Source organism: Lineus longissimus, chromosome 3 (genome assembly GCF_910592395.1).
Source record: "Lineus longissimus chromosome 3, tnLinLong1.2, whole genome shotgun sequence".
Lineage (NCBI taxonomy): Eukaryota > Metazoa > Nemertea > Pilidiophora > Heteronemertea > Lineidae > Lineus > Lineus longissimus.
Window position 1 is genome coordinate 18,794,853 of NC_088310.1, and position 22,316 is coordinate 18,817,168.

At 41.9% G+C, this 22,316-nt stretch overlaps 1 non-coding gene across 1 annotated transcript; it reads left to right on the forward strand.

Annotated features, from left to right (window-relative positions):
- Window positions 1–274: 274 nt before the first annotated feature.
- Window positions 275–347, forward strand: Trnam-cau (transfer RNA methionine (anticodon CAU)). Its single transcript has one exon. It is a non-coding gene; the product is annotated as a tRNA-Met (tRNA).
- Window positions 348–22,316: the final 21,969 nt, after the last annotated feature.

Here is a 22,316-nt window from a genome sequence, read left to right on the forward strand (position 1 = left end):
AAGCCAAGACAATCTTTAAGGTATTCATGAGAAATCAAAGCATTTGGTGATAAAGTCGTGATTCCATCGTGTCTTTCCGAAGGTCAATCTCTCCCTCATGACACCTACAAGAGAGCATGATGAGCAATGACACCCCGGTCAGAAATTTGAGCCAATAAGATCAGATACTGTGTCCCCGTATCGTACTATCCTTGATACAATCGTTATACTTTGCCTTTGCGGCAAATCCAAGCAAATTAAGGTAAAGACCGTGTTAACCCTGGTATCGTCAGCCGCCTCGTTAGCGCAGTAGGCAGCGCGTCAGTCTCATAATCTGAAGGTCGTGAGTTCGATCCTCACACGGGGCATGTTCCCAAGTGCGGCTTCCTTTTTTCATCAATCTTGATTATCAAGATGGATAAAGACAAGCGCCACTCAGGACTCTACATCCTTTTTACTTACTACTCCACTAATTATCTTCTAGTGTATCTAATTCGACATTCGATATCAAATAAAATGTAATTGCCTTTTTTTCTGTTGCTCAATAACGGCATTGCACAATTAGCTATTTATATAATCGATGAACAACGAATTTTGGAACTGCATTGGAACCAATCCCATCCTTTTGCCGAATAATCCATTCCTCAAATAGCAGACATTTTACTTGTTTCTAAAATAGACTCAAACGTTCAGAGCATTAAGACGTGCTGTGGGAGATCGCAAGGAACCCTCCCGCACCAGGGAATTGCAAAGCCATCCGTCCTCGTCAATATATTCGTGAGAACATACACGGAAATAATACGATTGTTTTTTCACCTCATCAGGATGAGTGATACCGTCCTTGAGCAGTCGTGTTATTTGCTTCCAAGTAATCAACCTTGAGGGTAATGTCTTGGATTAATGACGCCGCCATTTCACTTGTTCCCTAATTGCATTCTCTTCTGTCCCCGGATTTAGCAAGGCAGATTCGGCTCGATTGACACCCTGGATTGCCTGATGGATGGTACATGATGAATTTAAAGATCGACGAAAAAACACACCTCACACGGGGCAAGTTCCAAAATGCTGCATTTTTTGTAAAGAATGAAAAGAACAACAATATTGTTACGCAATGACCAAGTGGATAAATGGTTGAACACTTTTATTTTTATTTTTACTTGATGTTAGCATCGCCTTTGTTCTTATTGAATCAAAATTTGATATTTCCAAACAAAGAGTGGCTAAAAACCCACTTCAGCTCGACTATCGAGCTTTGTATAGTTTTCAAACGCAGAAATATCCATTCACAAAACTCGAGCCAATTTAAAGAAATGGATTTGATTTTATGATATCGCATTTCATGTGAAAGAGACTCTCATCATTATTGCAAACGGGGTCAAATTCCTCAGCGAGATCTTGAATGAAACTGGTAATCTTTGTAATAAATTGCTATAAATCTTCCAGGCTCCGGCGGACTTTGACACCTTGATTTGTAGTAATAAGAGAGAGGTGTCACTTAACTCGAGAACTGGATCTGCGATATCAAAGTTACCGCACAAGTGATATTACACTCGGCTAATTTCAATCTCTGGAAATACAAAAGTTGGTACAGACTGGTGTGTTACGTGATTCACGCCGCGTGCGTACCCTGCCGCTCTGAGTCACGTACATGTAGCGTCAAAAGCGTCCCTTCACCAACAAAACTCAACTTTAAAATATTCATGAAAGAATCTAACTGCTGAGTCTTTTAGTTTAAGACGCATGGTTGACTCGTTAATTTTCGAAATGAAATTTAAAAGTTCGAATGTTAAAAATGATAATCTGTAAGCTCGAAATGATTAAGTGTAGTGTCGGAGACATTCGAGCGGAATTGACACTTCATACATATTTCATGAGAGATGTTTCTACGCCGTTACGCTTAGGACACATTACGCGATTGGATTGTACCATTTTGAGACCTCTGTTTGATGTACGATAAATTGCGATGGACCCCTTCTTCATTGGGAGCTACATGTACTAGCACTAGATTTCAGACCCTGATATGGCCGCCACGTTAGCGCAGTAGGCAGCGCGTCAGTCTCATAGTCTGAAGGTCGTGAGTTGATCCTCATACGGGGCAACTTCACAAATGCGGTCATATTTTTACTCTAGAAATGTAGTAAGGTTTGCTGTCTTCATTATTCGATATTTTCAATCTATCGCCCAAGGAGGGTGATTGCTTTTTGAGTATCATTTTTCGCTTTTTTTCATTGGGTTGATGTTTCGGAAAATTGACCGAGATAAAAAGGGCCGGAATGGTGAATGACTCAGTACAACTACATCATGACATGTACGTCTAGTGCGTCAAGTGTAATCACGGAAAAGGTCGGAAACATTCGGCGATCAGGAAGGCCAGTCGTTCCGGAAACACTCAACTCTGATTCTACATCACTTCCGGCCATAAGTGGTGTGCGTCATCTCGTTGGGGGTTTCCAACCTCGTCCATATCAATTTCAGAAACAGTCTATACATCACGTGCTTAGTGGTACGATGTACAACATACCTGATATAGGTTTGATGTTGACGAGGCTGTCCGGTCGATGTCCTTGGTGAAGAGGTAGTCATTGAAAGAAAGAAAAACGCTTGAAAATATGAATCAGGAGGATCCTTGAGAATTATCCTCACCAATGACTAAGTGACAAAGAAATTGGACGTTTCATTTATTTCGTTTGCTTGCATTTTTCCTTTTCATCCGAAAATCTACCTTTTGACGGTGTTAAGTTTACACAGATTAAACCCGTCTGTTTGAAACTGATCGAAGCTATCAGTTCTGTATTGTTTAGTTATAAGAAGATAGCTTCGAATTCTGAAAGTGAGAGCGGGCGCTGATATCATGGAGGGTAATGACAAAGCAAAAACACATTTTGCGGTCATCAGTTTCGGTTAGATAGTCCCCAGACCTACGGACATTCACGTCAATCATGTGCAATTCGAAGAAGATATCTATAGAGTTTTTCTGAAACATCCTGTATAGTGTATACCCATTGCTTCCAAAGAATGCGCAATGAAATGAACATATCAATGGTATCTTCCCGCCATCTTTCCTTATATTCGCCCGGAGCCGGGCATGAGCTCATGCGTCTAGAATGGTCACTATTCTGGGCAGGTCGCCGCTATTCCTCTTTATCTTCTTGTTAGTGGCTACTAATGCTAGCTTCGTTGATACCAGTTATCGTCAGAGATAATGGACCAGTGAAACTAGCCTTTGATGCAGCGGTACTGATACAGCGCATTATCAATATTCGATTGACCATCCGTGGCGCCTGGGTTCCCATTACCATTGGGAGGGCAAGAAGGCGAAGATACCAGCAAGAACTCGGAAGTCGGGCAGCATTCAATAGGGAAAAGTTAGTTTAGAAAACATGACCTTTGAAAATGTCAATTGACTTTTGGGAAGGTCAGTTTAACATGACCTTTGAGAAGGTCAGTTCAGATAACATGACCTTTGGGAGGGTTGTGAGTGCCTTTTGGTCTAACCAATGAAAAATAGAACCCTACCGCTTGGCTCAGAAACCTGCCCTCGGCACGAAGAGGAAAGCGAGAGTAATCAATATGACAGGGTTTTTTAGACGTTGGGAAAAGTAAGGAAAATAGTATGACCGATGTTAAATGTCCTTCAATGACCTTGATACCAATATCCTTTTTGCGAAACGACCTTGCACTTTCAACCCTAATCATATGAAACACCAGGGAAATATAATCCCCACCATGTTCAGGAAATACGACTCATCCAAGAGAAATTGAAGAAATTTGAATTTGTAATCTATTTCTCGAGAAATTTCCTGTGGGAGTGGACTGGCCTCTGGCCGGCGCCATCGATCTGACGAAAGCAGCTCATTCTGTTCATCTTGGGATGCATACAGTCGTAGCACTGGAAGAGGCAACTGGTGGGTGCATGCCGCAATATGATGATTAATCCCCTTTGTTGATGCCGTATATACACGAGGTCTTAATGCAATTTATCCATTATTTTCATTTCTGGCCGGCCATTGATGATAAATGCTTTCAGAGAATCCTTTATATTGGCCTTGAGACTCGTCAGCTTTCACGGACTTGATTTACGAAGAACCGTTTATTTTTAGAGAATATGCCTTTACTGATACATCAATACAATCTGATTATTTTTCTGAGATTTTTTTTTGTCAACACATATATGCATCCCTTGAGGTTTTTTCAGCGAAATAACAACCCTCTAAGGTTTTTCAGAATCTCAAAACCAATTATACGAGTTTTTCACCTCCCGCAAAAACCTCTTCGAGGTGCATCCTTGTGTTGGCTGCAAAAGAAGGTAGTATCCATCTAGCGAGCGGGTCAACAGCGCTGAAAGAAAGAAAGACACCTTCCACAAAGTCAAATAGATACGGCGCAAATTATGACCGCTTTTAGTGGACAACGCCATTGATCGGACTATGATGATGCCATCACAACGCTTTCTTTGTTCGTCAGAACGCATATCGCCTTTTTTACTGCAACCATCATTGTTTGCGGCCACTGCTTACAGAAACATTATTCCCGGTGACAAAGCTTCGAGTTTTTTTATTCCCCAGTGTTAGCTTGACCAGTGAGTGACGGATCAAACAACTCGAAGAACTGAGCGCAGGAAATGGCGGATTGGGTATCGCTAATCGCCATACTCGATCATGAAACGTCAAGAATTGGTACATGACAGGAATCGATGACGTCATTCACATCTTTAGAATGACCAATCGAATGAGAGAAAAAATGCACTGGTCAAGGGATAGGTGTTTTTCTATGCATCGAACGCGTCTCTGATGAGGTTTTGGGCAGCTCGATCATTTCTCATCACAAATTAAACCGTTGGTAGGAAGGTCAATGTAATGAATTTGTGGCATGGGCGGAATAGGCAATTACGGTAAAGCAACAGAGGGATGATTCGTCACTTTTTTATCAAATCGTCCTTTTTCTTGTGTAACCGATTGCAATGACCATTTCTATCATGCGTTACGAAGTAACGTGTGTTCATTCAAAAATAACTTACTGCGTACGTTAATCCAAACGTTGCCGACTTGAAAAAGAAAACTTGGCATCACATTTGTAGTGGTATGTACGTTTGGATAACCTCATATCTTACATTGCAGAGGAATTGATGTCAATGGAATGACTGACGGGTAGAGCATTTATAAGAATGCGTCACTGTCGGGCCATTTGGCGTCTTCTAATTGCTGGCGCCGACCGCAGACCCACGATGCCTCATCAGGCGGTTATTTGGAGATAACCTTGGGCGCCATCAAGACCATCGCAGCCATGCTCAACCCCGGATTTATCCAGATTATCTAAATTATATTAATATTAGTAACTCATCCGTATTTGATAAAGTCTCGTCCGCATTGCGATCTGATGACTGTTCGTGACGTCATCAATTCTCCGCTCTTCTCTTGGGGAGGGTGATTTGTACATTTTTGAAATGTCGATGGAAACTTGATTATTAGTGAAGAATGGCGCTGAGCTTAAATTGATGACCGACGACTTGGGAGTTTGTCCGAGACGAGATTTAATTATCGAGATTTATCCTTGATATCCCGCAGACTTTCTCATGTTTGAGTCGTGATGGCATCTCATACCGTTTAAGTAGAGTTACTTCTACGCATAAGCTATGATTCCTCAAGAGGAATGGCGGACTTTGAGAAATACCAGTGGCCTGAAGTATGGCTCATTCATATTCGTATGAAATTAATTGATCAGTCATCGATATGATGGTTACAGGATGTTTTCTGGCGGAAAGTTTCTCTTGCGCTTTTCATCACTTGAATCCAGGTTAAGACTATTAAACGGAGGCATAATACATGTATGTCAGTCGTTACACCTCAACAACATGCTAGATTGCATCACAGCAATACACACTAGGAAGATTTTAATTGAAATCAACGCTGATTTGTAACAAATTACTCTAGAATGTTTGAACCAATTTAAGCCAATTCACTCAATTTGCAGCGACATTATTTCACTTAGGTTACGTGTCAGCAACCACGAATATTCCATCAACAAATTTGTTATATTTCTCACCAGTTTCCCCGAGTTTATTTTCACTGCACTCACCTCATGGCAGTGCTAAATGAAGAAGTACGCTTCGATGAGTCAGGTTCGATAGAAAAGTGATGAACGGAAAAAACATACCATCACTGCGACTGTCAATTTTAATGGAATAGAATGTTACCGTGAGAGACGCGAAGTTATACTGACGCTTTTTCCACCCGTTTCGTTGCTTTTCTGGTGACACTCTCCCTCCTTTTTATCTCTTATACGACATTAGCTGATTCAGATTATTTTGCTCGCAGGTGATAAGGAACATTGACAAAATTAGTACCAACATGCTTTGGTCTTTTCTGTTTCAGTGCTTTAGATTTATGTTTAGAACGCAAATAATACTAAGGATTAACTTCGAAGGAAAACCATTTCGAGAAGATGATATGTACATTCCAAACACATTACAATCTAATTTAATGGATGTTTTTAAGTATCTCATTAATGAACCATGTCCCTTTTCTATCATTGCAATTCTCAAAGTGAATCTATGTACACAAGTTAATTAAATAAAAGGACGACAGGTTTCCGGAGTTCTCGTAATTTATTTGGCCTCATCATCATTCCTCCTTTTGAGGGTTGACCATTAGCATCACTATTCTGGCTAGAACTCGAATCCTTAGCCAATTAGAAGTCTTTTTCAAACGAAGTGAATGCCACTTTCAAGGCTGTGAGCCTTTTTTCCAGAGAACAACCTCCTTTGATGTTTTAGATGGGAATTCACTTCATTTTGAATTTGTTCTGATTGCTTAAGGATTTCCACTTCTATCCAAAATTGCTTCGGGATTTCTCTTTCTAACCAAAATGGTGGTCCCTATGATCAACTCTGAAAAGAAAACCTTTGGTAACCCCAGCAAATATATCTTCAGTCGCCAATATCATTAGTGCATGTTTCATAACATGCATCCGAATATAGAAATACATAAATACATAGCGTATTAGCTATGACGTATATAACTCGACCAGGAATGAGTCATCCAAGTATACATGTGTTACATAGAGAAATATGAAACTTGTGGTCGCTTGTGATGCCAACAACAATGGTATCGGATGAAATGGCCACAGGCGGTACTTGCAACGAGCATGCAATCGCCTTTAGGCCACAAGGAAGAACAATGGATTTATTTCATAACGCAGAATATGGATTTATTGAAATCAACATGTGTTTTAATGTTCATATTCTGTTGCACTCAGTGTAAATGACTGATTTGACAGAGCACATATTCTTTAACTACTTAGGGCAGTTGTTAAAGAAAATCAGTGAAAACTCGATTTTGACCAAAGATTCTCACAAAATTATGTAATCGAATACAATTGTCGCTGTCATATAATATCACTTACATATACTTTCTAAAGGGTGACACAAACTACAACTTCTGTGGTAGAAGAGCCGGCGTATCGGTTGTTTCCCATATTTATGATCCGAAACACGGTGTGACAGCGGATATAGTCCCCCTGGAGTCATAGTCCGGTAGCATTGTATTTGATTAAATAAGCAGCATGATCTATTGTACCGCTAACCCTAACCAAAACATTTAGCAATGCGGGCTATTGTTATACGGACTATCAGCCCTAGGACTACTATCCCTTGCACACCGGGACAATTTTTAGTACTTAAGCATGGTTAAAATCAAATTCCTTTAGCATGTCAAAAGCAACTTAACAACGATAGATAACTTTGCTGATCGCCAGCGCATTACGTCATGGATAATAGCATGACTCTTCTCCGTTCCGTTTGGCTGTCAACTTCGAAAATAACATCTTCCAAGTTATCTTTTCTTTTTATTCTACCACACAACATTCATGAGCGTGTTAAGCCCAATCTCGATAAACCCGCACTTTTTATCACTCGCATCAGCTTTGCCATACGCAAGGCTTTTAGCATCGCCAAAAGGTCGGGGACAGATTTTTTCTGGATAAATAGGTTAATCGGGAAGAGTGGGTTCGCCTGTCAATCGAAATTGTTCAGTTTTTCCCAACAGTGTCCATTGTCAGTTCTGTATCTCCTCGGCAAAAAATCGCATCCTCCAGGGGCATGTTGAGTCACATGTGATGACGTCACGCCTGAGCGGTGCTAAAAGGTATACGGTGGGAGTTCTTTGACTTCTATATTGCTTCTAGGGTTTCTTTAAAGGTTAGTGATGTTATGAGCGGATGATTAGTTTACGATCGTATAAGGTTTTACCTATCCCTTTGTGAGTCATCTGAGGTATTTCAATAAAGGGTCCAAGGTGTATTTGACACCCACTGAACCTGTTGCTGAAATCTGAATGAAGAGATTGAATTCCTTGATGAGACATCTTGTCATCCTTTTCTCCTCCAAGTACAGTCATACTAAGGAAGAAGGGGGGCTTTTGAAACGGTGCGGTTGTTGATCAAACATGCTAGTTTTCATTGCCGTATGGATAAGGTATAGGTTGACTTTTCATATTGGCGACGGAAAATGTTGGCGGCATGCTAGGAGCTCAGTGCGGTTAAAGGGTTGTAGATAAAACATGTTAGTTTTTCATTGACGTGTGGATGCGGTATTGGCTTATCTTTATTGTAGGCGACAGAAATTGTTGGCGGCATGCTGTATTTGACGACGATCTCATAATTTCCCCTTTTTTCTATTACCTTTAGCCTATTCTTTTAAGATTGCAAAGACACCAAATCAAAAACATGAGCAATGACCAGTGAGCAAGTCTTCATGTCGTAACAGGCAAACTAAAATATAACTGTCATCCATTTAGTGCCTCGCCTAGTTTCACCACCTTCTGCGGACGGGGGCCTGTTTAGTGACTCAGACCGTACGGTATAATGCCCGGTTCTTGTGATGGAGAAGACTGGTCATCTTGCCGATGGGGTCATCGGAACAGCCCGATGACTATGCCTTATTTGATAAATGTTATTGTCAACTGGACCAAGAAATTGTCTTGCCTCGATGGTTAGTCTAGTTGCGCTTCTAATTGAATGCCGAAGTGCTGAAGAGGAGTTATGAACATGGTTAATGAAATTATGTGCCAGTGCCGTGGATATGGCCAATATTCTTTCTCAAAAAGCCAACCTCTGCAATTTGCATCAAGGCTCCCTGTCGTCACCTCATTGGTCTGCAGAAGAAGGTAACGGGGCTTGCCATAGAAAAGGGTTAGGGGCCAAGTTGAGTTCACTAATGAACACTATGTTTTGGTTATCTTCGACTGCCCACTGCCCACTTCAGTTGGCGCGTCTCCCGCCGTTTGCCGTCAACGGACACGCCACTAAAGCATCGGACGTGCATGATGAGCTTCTGCTGGAAAGACATCGCTGACCATCGCTGACCATCCTGCCAAACCCAAGACAGTCCTTCTCTCCTTCGGGCCGGCCATACGCGTACATCCCTCGCCCATCATCCATCGTTTGTTGTCAACGAAACTGCTCCAATGGCAAGATGGGACTCGAACCAGCTTTCTTTGCCCAAGCCTTTATTCAACCACTCTCTAGCCGTCACTCACAACTCCGATCCATTCGTTTTCAAATATCTTAAAGCCTATACAAATCAGTGCGTTATCATCAGTTACGTACGTCCCCTCTCCCGTGCTCCCGCCACTCCTCTCATTGAGCCCACTCTGACAATCAACTGAGCTGACTGATCTAAAGACAGACGATTCGGCATCAGGGAATTACCGACATAGTTTTGCTGTCTTGCTATCCTTCGCGCTAATGGTGGAATGACATCACAGATCATTTTCTGACTCCCGAAGTAGTTTGCGTCTGCACTTCTGGCCCGTCCCCGTCACCCTCCGCTTGCTGTCAACTCATCCACCCGTGATCCTTGGATGACATCACGCGATCATCTCGCGAGACCTCAGGCAGTTTGCCTCTTCCCCTAATTGATTTTATATACGTTTCGCGCCTGATTACCCGTTTGACAGTTATAACGCCAGCTCATTGTCGCCGTCTCTAAAACTGATTCATTATGGTAAGGAACAATTCATTGATTCGGTTTGTCATCGCGGGGTGACTTCAGCTAGCGGGCGAATCGATGATCAAGGCCGGAAGATGGTACAGGCATATCGTATCATATCATGAGACGCCAAAACCTCACATTATGCTGGTGTTGGCAGTACATCTAACTCAGGCTACATGCCTGGCAGGTCATTTCTGACGATGTTTATCATTTTTATTTCAGGAAAATAACCACACAATTGTGGGTTTTTACGCACTGAAATGTGCTTCAAATGGCCATTTTTGTCACTTGCAACATCCAAGCATTTTTGGCACACGAGTGAAGATGGTGTGAAATTGACTTAGTTTTAACCCCGAAACTAAGCAGTCTCGTTCCTGATTTGTCCTCGTGCTTATATTATGCAATGATAAGTTGCTTTCATTTGCACGACCCATACAAATGCATCACCTCGCAACCTTTTCCTTTCATCTTCTGATTATTCACAGCCAGGGCACTGATCACAATGCGCTTTCTTCCTAACTAGCCGTCTTCATAATCAAGCAGAAACGCGTCGCTTTGTGTCTCATCATACCGCGATTAACGCGACGACATCCGCGGATATCTCATATGTCAACAGACTTTGTGACAAAATCACATGAAATTCCTCTCTTTTCCTGCGGTGATTGGACTAAAGAAAGCAGCAAAGGGGATTAGCAAGCTTTTAATTCTTGCCATGTGTATTGCGCGACTGCGGCAATATGACCAGGGATATAAAGTGATTCATATTTGGAAGCCGGCGAGATCTTAGCAAGACGTTGCTGATTACTTCCCCGCTTTGCTACTTCACAATAAATAAGGCATTAGCATTTGAATCATAGTTAGCTGTTATGACAATCCATGATTCAGCCCCAGTCAGGGAACGCTCCGCGGCGACGGTTATGTCATCGCTACACCACGATGACGCACATGTTGTCTCCATGATTCGCCATCCCATCGAGGACAATGACGCATTTTTTCAATTATACAATACAAATTTAATTTCCAGTATCGGCCTTGTATGATATTTGAAGAGAGCGTATTGGGAGTATCAGGTTTCTACAATGACAGGATAGCATTGATGATGTCATCAGACCCAGATTCAGACTGGTATATTGGATGACGTCATAAAGTTTGACGGAAGAGTTTTCAAAAAGACTTGAGAACAATTTCACTGTCCTTTACTCTTGTGCGTTCCCTCAATCCATCTTGTGATACAAATATTTGTGCAATTTTCCGGCCAGGCTGACCATTAAAACCAGTATGTCAAGTTTTTCTATTTTGTCCTTGTCAGTTCCGCTAAAGGTCAATTGCAGTGGATTATTCATCGCGGTTTAAGGTCACCGCATTTGTCTCCTTCTGTGACCGTTCTTTGTTTATTTTCCGCTCCTATTCTACGCGTCAAAGATACTGAATATACCCATTTGGCAAATACGTTCTGATCAAATGGTAAAGAAAATGTCATCAACGGTTTATTCTCTTATCTGCACTCTTCAGTTTCGGCAAAGGTCAGTTCTGTAGAATATAGAATCCCCCACCCCTGGTGCCCTCCATCAGTGCGCCAGAAACAATAGCAAGTGGGCAGGAATATCCAATAGGATTTAGGAAGTGACTACTTGGCAAGCCCGGCTTACCAAACAGCGACTTTTTCTTGTCCTGAATGGAGAGCCGAACTCATTAATATTAAAGCAAAGTCTCCAGCTCGCCAAACAGGGTAGATTTTTTACCTGTTTGGCAAGCCCGGCTGGCCGAACAGGGTGGCTTTTTACTGCTGTTTGGCAAGCGGCTCTCCAAACAGGACAAAAAAAGATGCCTGTTCGGCGAGCGGCTTGCCAAATAGACCCAGCCTAGGATTTAACAAAGTACCCTTCTCTGTAATACACTCAATGAAACATGACTCAAGCTGACGTCGATATGATATACTATGTACTATCTGAAGTGATTGAACTTTTATATGATATTGATAGCATGGGTGGCTTACACTCTTACTATGACATGTATGATTCAGTTGCAAAAGCAGGAACGGTCATTTGGATGGCATTTGGCTAAAATGCCAAGATGGCTACCGAAAACTATGCATGTATTAAGGAGATATCTTGTTCCAAAACTTTCCTCCACGGACGTCATAGACATAAGTGGGAGCAAAATTTGGATTTCAAAGTTTTATCTAAAATTCCATTATGGCTAGGTGTCATCAGGGTTTTTTTTATGTCAGAGAGCTCATGCTTTCAGAGTGAGTGTTTTCCTTCAAAAGGTTAACTATCTCGTTCCTTTCATATCAACAGAAGATTCAGTTAGGGGGAAGTTGTATTATTTCCACAGGTCGTCTCAAAGATTCATATTTCGGCGAATGGACGATCAGCTGCAAAAAACTCGGGCGTTTCAGCTGCTTATTTGGCCTTGTCAGAATCGTGCAATCCGCCCAAATCTTGGATTAATTCATCACACAATCCGCTTCTCTTTCAGAACGTGACCATTCACTGATCTGATGGAGATAGCATGCATCATGCTAACCCGCAATGAGCCAAAGAAAACAACTGAGATAGATTGTTAAACGATAAAAACCTTAGTCCAACATGATGACGAATAAAAAGGCCATGAACGGTTGGAGTGCAGTCTTATTTAGCAGCGAACTCACTGCTAGGATGAAAGAAAACACCCATCTTATAAAATTATAGCTCAGTTAGTTTCTACTTGTTTATTTATTCCGGTTAGTCATGGCGGTTTGAGGCTTTGGTTCTGGCGTGTCTCGGCGTGCGATCTGATGTCAGAAGCCCGGTGAACTCTCCTCGGGGAGCTAAGGATGAGATTCATTGAGATAATCGCACTCAAGATCAGCGCCAATACTGCGGCAAGCTGTCAACGAGAAAACTCCAGTTTATTATGAATCATGTCAGTCGCCTTGAGGATTGTTCCACGCGAAAGAAACGCGTGAATTGAGCGGAAAAATGGCGCGGTAATCATGACAATTATCACGTGATACTTCCGAGATTGACCCGTGACTTGTCAGCCTTGTTTCGGTTGACAGGCCCGCCCGGAGGAAAGACGCTGATATCGTTCTGGCAATCAGCGGCAAGATTGCTGAAGTTGTCACTGAGTTGAGACATGCCACCGCATTGACCCCCAACATTCAATCGCAACTGCTTCGAGTCATCGACTAATCAAACTCGAACTGAGCTGGCTTTTTGACAGGATTCAGAGGTTAAAAAGAGTTTCATCACGTCAGTCACGCGACGTATTCTGACTGTTTTCTTGATTTGGTTAAGGAATATTGGTTTCGTAAAGAAGAAGAATAAGCTTTATTCTTGCGCTTTTGACATCTTCAATCGACAGGTCAGGGTTTGTGATATTGGAAAGTGCCGGGTAGTCACTTGCATAAGTATTTCTTCCATGCTTGTTTGCTGGGATAAGCGAATTGCATTGAACACTGCGCAAACGCCTTGAATTTCGTTCCTTCTCTTCTTAACATGTTTTGAAAATCTAGCTCTTTACCGCATCACTACCATGACTATTTTCTGCACTCGGCAACGGTGGATAGGGACAAATGATACCGCTACGAAATACATATTAATTCTTTCAATTGAGGCTTAATTTTGAGAGTCGAAAAATCTTTTGGTTCTTGAGTAAACTTTATGAAAAGAGACAGACCCAATGACCAGTTACGACTTATAGCAAAGTATCGCATTGGTCAACTTTCGCACGTACGGCCACCGCAAAACAACGATAAAATCCAAAGTAATCGATCAAAGCGGCCCGGGACTTTTATTTATCTGCAAACATTCACCTCCCAGCTCGTGATTGTCAATTTAGAATTCATTTTCCTCTCCATAATGACAAGCTGACCGATCGATGGCGTATCATAGCTTCATTTCTTCCGCTTGCTTAGCGCGCAAACCCTCATTCATTACGATGATTACTTATTGAGTTATTTCCTATTCAACATATTCCTGTTCTGACACCGCGCGCTTTCTTCAACCGCCGCAATCTCATGGCGGAGAATAATGGTCCACAATGGAGTATTATTGTTGGGTATCGGTAGTGATATTGATAACACTGGCAATAGAAACAGCTGCCAGTGTTGCGCACTTGACAGGCACGATCCATTTAATGAAATCTCTGGGCGAAATGGATGGACAATTTCCGATGAAGTAACACAAAGCAACTTTTCAAAGATGGTAAGAAGTCACGTGATGATCATTTGACCAATGAGGTGACGTTATTTCAGGTTGTCGATTTCCTGAAGAAGAAGGTGTGATTGGTTTAGTAGGTGCAGGTGTAAACGGAAATGTAGTCCCAGAGAGAATATCCTCACAAAACTAAATAGTCTGCTGTACCCAAAGGTTTAGTTTTGTCATTTAGAGTGAAAGTAACTTTGCCAATCCGAGTTTTTTCATTATGAAAGCCATAACAAAATGTGCTCGATACATTTATTTTAACCAATGATATACTGCGACAGCACTTTCCGGTATACCTGGCCTCATGTTTTGCCTCATATCCCGGCTTCATACAATCTGACTGGTTTCCGGTCCGGCCCTGAATATCAGCCTCAGACGATTGTCCTGTTGGCAACCTGGGGTTGATGTTAGTTTTTTTTGTAAATTTAACACCGGGGAATAAAAGTTGGCTCAGTTTTTATAGAGTAACCACAGCAAAATGGCCGACATTAATGGCAGGTCCGCAATTATTGGCATTGCCATGCGTGATGTCAAATATTTATGGAAAACAAACAATTGCCTCCATTATATGGAGGAAATAGAACCATGGAAGTCGTGAAGTGACTCATTCCTGTTTAAATTAGTCAAAGATATATAACAAATTTATCGCAAATATCCCAACGGTTGGTAGGCTGCTCTACCATGAGAGAAACAAAGATTGGATCGACGGAACACAGGAGCGTTGTCCGATTCTTGTTTGCGGGGAAATAGAATTTATGCCATCAAATGTTTATGTACTGAATCATTTTCTGTTTACATTTTGCGAAGCAGATGTAGTCTGATGTTATATCAACATGGTATGATTTGTAATGCTTCGATGATCTGCTGTGGACATCATACAATGTAATGACGTAGGCTAGGTCCGCAGCAATTTTCACCCACATAAACCTCGTTCCAGAGTGCTTTGTTTCCATTTCGTACACACACGTATACATTGCAATATGGGTTATTTGTTTAAAGGATGCGAGGTTTTAGCGTCACCCGCATCCTCACCATCACTAACCGCCAACACTTCTTGGTGGCCAGCATCACTCTCACAGGATGTCTGATTATGATCTATGATTCAGCGATAATTAAGTATGTTTTGTTATAAAACTCACGAATACAATAGATAATGATGGCTGTTCTAATACAGACAACTAATAGTACATCATATATACATATCTGAGTCATAAAAATTACGCATGTGGGTCTGCGGAATATTCGTAAATTGGTATACCTCTAAGGTATTACAGGCTATTACAGGATGGTCATCCCGGTGTAATGTTTTTGAGTATTTCTGTTTTTGAGTGTTTCCCCTCATTGTTTGGGAACGCTCAAAAATAGATTGACAAGTTTTTCTGTGTATCCCCCCTATTGAAAAGTCGTGGTCTCTCTAGCTGCCTATTGTTTGGAAACACTGACACATGGGAAACAACCACAGATGTTACACCGGGATTACCTACATACATATATGGGCAGACATATGTCTGCTGAAAAACTTGCCAGTAATTGCTAGATTTTATTTGAGAACATATTGTTATAATGCTTAGTATTCAAATTTGATTTTTGCAACAGCGATGGTCCGTTTACATATTATATGGTACTACACTTGACCAACTACGTGTATATATCACATCCTGAACTTCATGGTCTTATCTTAAATCCTAATAAGATACGAAAAACCTTCAGTTGGTGATCAAAATGCCTACATAATGGCTGAGCGTCAGTTATTCAAGTAGGCATGTATCCTCAGGGGAATGGTTCCATGACTATAAGTCAGAACTCGTATAGTCAGGCAGAATTTTAACAATATTGTCGATAACGTACAATGACCAAATTATTCTCATTACATTAAACTGTAGCTGAAAGGGTGGATGTCGTCCTGGGTGCCGACAAATGGTACCCAGGTTCGAGATCGACTGGACAATTATCTGTTCTTTTTATTTCGCGCACTGCTAATGCCGCAAGTACCACGGCGCGAGATAAAACGAGATTGCAAGAAACGTCCTCGTCCCTAAGATCCGTAAGCCAGGCAAAAAGAAGCTGGGTGCTGTTTGTCTAGCGTAATGGCACCCAGGGTGCTTATTGTCCAGTCGATCTCGAACCTGGGTACCATTTGTCGGCACCCAGGACGACATCCACCCTTTCAGCTACACTGTGCATTACAAATGTGTAATGTAATTGTAATGAATGATTTCTGTAATTTTAATCACTCGTTTTGATCACCCAAGCTTCATCAATTTCAAGAAGATAAGCATAATATTGGTATAGATAAGTGATGCTGTCATCTAATGTGCTGATTAATGAATTACCAAGACAGCGTGAAGTCATCATTTCGGCCAATGAGACAGGAGTCCACCACTTCAAGGTTGTGAGCAAGACTTCCTACAGAATATCTGATAAAACCTTGACATTATATCCATAACAATATTACAAAGTGACAGACCGTTACTCTTGACATTTTATTAGGCAACTTGGCGAGCGTTTTAACAAATGGTTGATGGTGATGTCACTTTGAAGTGGGTTATTCTAACATCTGAAGTAGACTAAACCAGGCTTCATCGGGTGCTGCGCTGACTCACTATGACGAATGTTCGCTGGTTGCTGAGAGAATGCCAGTGCCGCTCCATCAAGGTTCCTCTAATTCAAACTTACACTCGTACTAATGGGATAAGACAGACTAAGGTCCTCAATGGGCGCTGGATGAGCCACTGATGACCCCCGAGAGACGCGAGGAATGTCCACGCGGGGTACTAGACAAGGAGAGAGATAAATGTTTGGTCAGCGGATCGACGAATTATGCCTAGTCAAACAATTATTTCGATATGACCATGGTCATGATGTCATATTGGACACTTAAGAGTTGTTGATAAGTTACTCATATATCAGTGCTATAGTCCGTGTATGCCAACATGGCCTCGATCTATTGGCAGGGTCCGGGACGCGGGATGGAAGATTTTAGTCCTTTTCATGAGTGGTTCGCAAAGCAAAAAAAGTCACGGAAAGTCTGACAGTGTTTTACTTCAGGTTTTAACGGAGGGATAAAAGCAGTTCACCACATCAGTTAAGACTTTAGAACAGAGGGGTATAGGCAGTTCACCACATCAGTTCAGACATTAGAACAGAGTGGTACAGGCAGTTCAGCACATCAGTTCAGACTTTAGAGGGGTACAGGCAGTTCAGCACATCAGTTCAGACATTAGAACAGAGTGGTACAGGCAGTTCAGCACATCAGTTCAGACTTTAGAGGGGTACAGGCAGTTCACCACATCAGTTCAGACTTTAGAGGGGTACAGGCAGTTCACCACATCAGTTCAGACATTAGAACAGAGGGGTACAGGCAGTTCAGCACATCAGTTCAGACATTAGAACAGAGGGTGACAGGCAGTTCAGCACATCAGTTCAGACTTTAGAGGGGTACAGGCAGTTCACCACATCAGTTCAGACTTTAGAGGGGTACAGGCAGTTCACCACATCAGTTCAGACATTAGAACAGAGGGGTATAGGCAGTTCACCACATCAGTTCAGACTTTAGAGGGGTACAGGCAGTTCACCACATCAGTTCAGACATTAGAACAGAGGGTTACAGGCAGTTCAGCACATCAGTTCAGACTTTAGAGGGATACAAGCAGTTCACCACATCAGTTCAGACATTAGAGGGGTACAGGCAGTTCACCACATCAGTTCAGACTTTAGAGGGTACAGGCAGTTCAGCACATCAGTTCAGACATTAGAACAGAGGGGTACAGGCATTTCACCACATCAGTTCAGACATTAGAACAGAGGGGTACAGGCATTTCACCACATCAGTTTAGACAGGTTCAACCTATCGGTGAGATAATAATTAAATGCTGGCCTGGTACATTTAAACAATTGGTCGATATTGTCTATCCAGGGTCCTAAAATGTCCAGACATTGTCACGTAATATCACGAAGCTATCTTCGCATTTTTCGTAACATGATGGAGATTTAGTCAAAAGTTACAGCACGAGTCCAAAACGGTTATATATTTCTTGTCATAACCTAAGATCTCTGTTCACAATCAGCGGTGAAATTACAGACAAACATACGTATCGACGTCGCAATAACATGTTATTGCCACAGTGTTACATAACAATTTCTGATGACGTAAAGCACATACTAGTGATAATTGCGGATCGGAATGAGTCATCAATCCGTTTATATCGTGGTGGTTTGCAATGTGAGGGAATAAATTATTTGATATCCCTTCTCGGCCATTCTACAGGTTCTATAGATTTTAGCCATTTGAACTATGGAAACTGGATATACATGTATTAGTAAGCGGATTTGTGGTTCCCCTTGCAACGTACATGAACAGCATAGTGTTGCATGTCCATCCATGTGACGCAGTGCACTGCTTGTTAAAAAATCTCAGTTTTGCATATTTTGCTGAACCTCCGCTTGCTATTTGACTTGTGGAGTATTCGGTGAAGGTATAACTTTGGGTAATGACAGAATTGTATATTCTGTCAAAGGGATGCAAAAGAAAACCATTATGTGTATCTTAATCTGAAACTCGTAGTTAAATGCAAGTACATCGGTTATTTATTCATGATTGTACCAACGTCTATTTGTGATCTCTTGGCGGCAACTAACATGACTAACCTTCCCTTCAAGGGCATCATCGTGATCATGTCAAGGCTAAATTGTTAGCACGGAAGAACAAGCCATTACAATTACCCATAGATTAGCAATAAAGCCTGGAAAACCTTAAAGGCATTAGTGAGAAATCCGCGATTCCATCAGGTCAATCCCGACCGAACAATCTCTCCTTCATGTCGCACCTTAGTGAGCGATTACTCCCCGGTCAGAATCACACTTGAGCCAATAGGATCTGATAATTTGTCACCGTAAGCTACAGGCGTCCAAGCGGAGAGATGCCCGGCCGCATCATGGTCAGTTAGGGTAATGGCTGGTGTTGATTCACCAACCATCCCAGGGGGGCTCGTGCTGCCATGATAAATCAAGGACCGTGAAGATCACATCAGATAATATGCAGAAAATGCATGGCCCTTTTGGTCAGCAGTCATGTTTCCCCATTTCTTGCCGCTGATCGCAGCATGCATGTACATGTACTTCGATATTGAAGCTTACTTGCAATTGGGACTTATTATATAATACAAACACAGTACGTTTTACTAGGACCTATATATACCTCACATCATATCTTGATCCTTAGGTTTTGTCTGGACTCCACTACGCCGACCCGCACACGGGGAGGCTACGGACGGCGTACCTCTACGAATTCAGAAGGACATCTTGTGAAGGTAATAATGTATAACGGTACCTTCCCATTAGCTCATTTCTTATATCCAGATCACTGACACCGAAATGTACAAATGCAACCGAAGTTTGCTCGATAAAATTGAAAGTAAGTGACCTTTTCAGTGTCTATCTCAAAGGTGGCGTCATCATATAGTGATCTCACGACTCTTTATCAATTGGTCAAGTCTGTGGACTCGGGCTAAATGAACCAAACATGGTTATTCTCAGAGGTGGTGTCAAGAACAGCCCCGTACATATCACGACCCAGTATCACGTCGCCTCCACGGGCTGGTGTGAAATGAACTGGACACATGATAATGGTGCATTTCATGATTCAGTATCAAAACGGTCATCTCGTGCACATCACTCCGAGGGGAAATGAACTCGACATGGCCATTTTCGCCGTGATATCAAGATAAATAGCTCTTCTCACGCCAGGCCAGTGGTCAGCAGTTTGCACGAAGGGACGTGGCAGGGAAATCGAATCACCGATAGATTGTTAGGGATTGGTCAAGGCGTGCCATCATCTCGCGCAGCCGGCCCAGGGTAAACAGAAGGTAATTGCAAAATAATAGAATGTTTCTGCAAGGTAAACTGAGGTATTGACGCGATATTTTGCTGGACACTTGAGTTATGTATGGTCTGGGGATGTTGCGGTGTTGTGGCAGTCACGGCATTTGCAACTCTACACTTTCTCCGTTGGCCGCCGAGTTTTAGCTGTGAAATAACTGAAGCGCGAACGTGTCCACATCAGAAAGAGCAACTTACCAAATATTGCAATGATCTCGAACTTCTAGATAGCACCGCGTCTCGTCGTAGTTTTCAAAACTAAGATTACCCTCGCTATTGTCCTGAAAGGATTTTCTCCGCCGCAATTTCAGGGGGATGGGCCCATCAACCGCTTGCAGCAAATGACAGCGAAGATTACAACGACGTAGAGGTAATTACTACTGTGTTGAGGTTATAAGGGGAGCTGCAGCTCCTCGATCTCAACACGTGCTCCATGGTTTACGGCAAGAACAAATAGATTGCTTACTCGCTATAGCAAGGTTCTTTAATCTATCAAGACGCTGACAATCCCATTAAAACTTTTTCTGAAAATTGCGTTAATGTGATGACTTGGTTGCATTAACATTCTTTTATACTCTTTTCTGATTCTAAAGCACTGGATGGTTGCTTAGAATTTGAAAGTTCAATGCCGGAGAACCTTGGAGCGTGCTATGCTTTTGCTCCTTGTTGGTTGTGTCTGTCGCAGTAACATCCAAATGAAACCCGTGATTTTGAGCCGTTTTATCATGTAAGATCTAAGTGGAGAAAAGATTATCCCCTTTATTCATTTGGAAAGCACCGTTTTTTTCGTCTCTGAAGATGACATCATCAGGTGACCAAGCAATAAGTCATTAAGAGTGATGACAAAATGGAGACGACTTTAGCTTGTACTGTGTTTTTCTTAGATTGTCGCGTTTCAACAACAACGTGTTCTTCAATTGTGTTACCAATCTTGCCATTTCTTTTAGTGTTAGTAGCAGCAAATTGAGTCACCAGAACGGAATGAAAACCATTCTACCTTAACTTTCTTTTGCTTGAAGAATATAAAAACTAACGTTTAAGAAACTGGGAACTTTTTTCAATTTTGATCAGTTTATTACCCAAGTGAGTAACGCTTCGTCATCACCGCTAACCATTCACCATTTGAACCTGTTCGATACCTCCCCTCGAACCTGTTAATCAGTGAGTCCCGTATGATTCGTGTTCTCGCACTTTAGTTGAGTCCATAAGAAACCCGCTGACAGTTACGCTGACAATAACGACCTCCTCATATTGATTTGCTTTCTATTAGCAGGAGACTTCTCATAATGACCAACCACTCCAAACAGAACCACAAATTTCACTTCAAGAAAAACACTACATTATCATGAAAAATTACTCCAATTGCATTAAATGGGCATAGATGAAATTAACGAGACTCAGGAGCATATCTTCGCCATGATTAGTCATCCGGCACGCTGCGAGTTTCCCCAGCGCTGTTTGCAATTAAAGGAATTCCCCCTCGGGGAGTGTCCCAGGGCCTGTGTGCCAACATCACTTGTGCAACGCCCTCAAAAGTTCAATTTTATAATTCCACGTTTCAATTTCGCGTTGAAAAGGCGCTGATTTACTGTTGCTTTTTTTGCTGCGCGGTTATAACCAGTCACGCGTAGTAATGGATCTCGCGGCACGATATCATGCAAATGTAATGGCGATATTATGGTGATTAGCGCATGCGTGGTTTGATGGATATCAATAAAAACAGGTATTTAAAGAGGAGATTAAAAAAGGTTCATGAATAAAGCATTTTTGTATTAATTTGCTGCAGTTATAGCAATAAATTACGCTTTGAATTACGCTGTGTTTGTCTCCAATACGTTAGGAATGAGATTTGGTTTTCATTGATTTGTAATTTGCGGTGATATTTATCAACATATATCGAAGCCTGGGTCTATCTGGCGGACAGGTCGCGCGATCGGCAATCAGTGGGCAATTTGGTGCCTAGCCCAAGAGACTAGAGTTCGATGCGCGTATGGCATAGGCATGGCATACTGTAAAAATGTGGCAAGAGCATATGATATACTGCAAGAGTCAGAGATCACGTCAGTCTTGGCAATCAAATTCCATTACTTTCTTCTGTGATCCGTACATATATAGGACGGACGATCTAAATGGCGCAATTTGATTATGGTAAAGGGACTGTTGCCTGTTATAGACATTTACTTCTAGATACATGTACAATGTACTTCGCTACATTTTTTTGCGCATGTAATCACGCGACAGGCGTTATAGGGTAAACACCCTGATTTACTACACTCCCATAC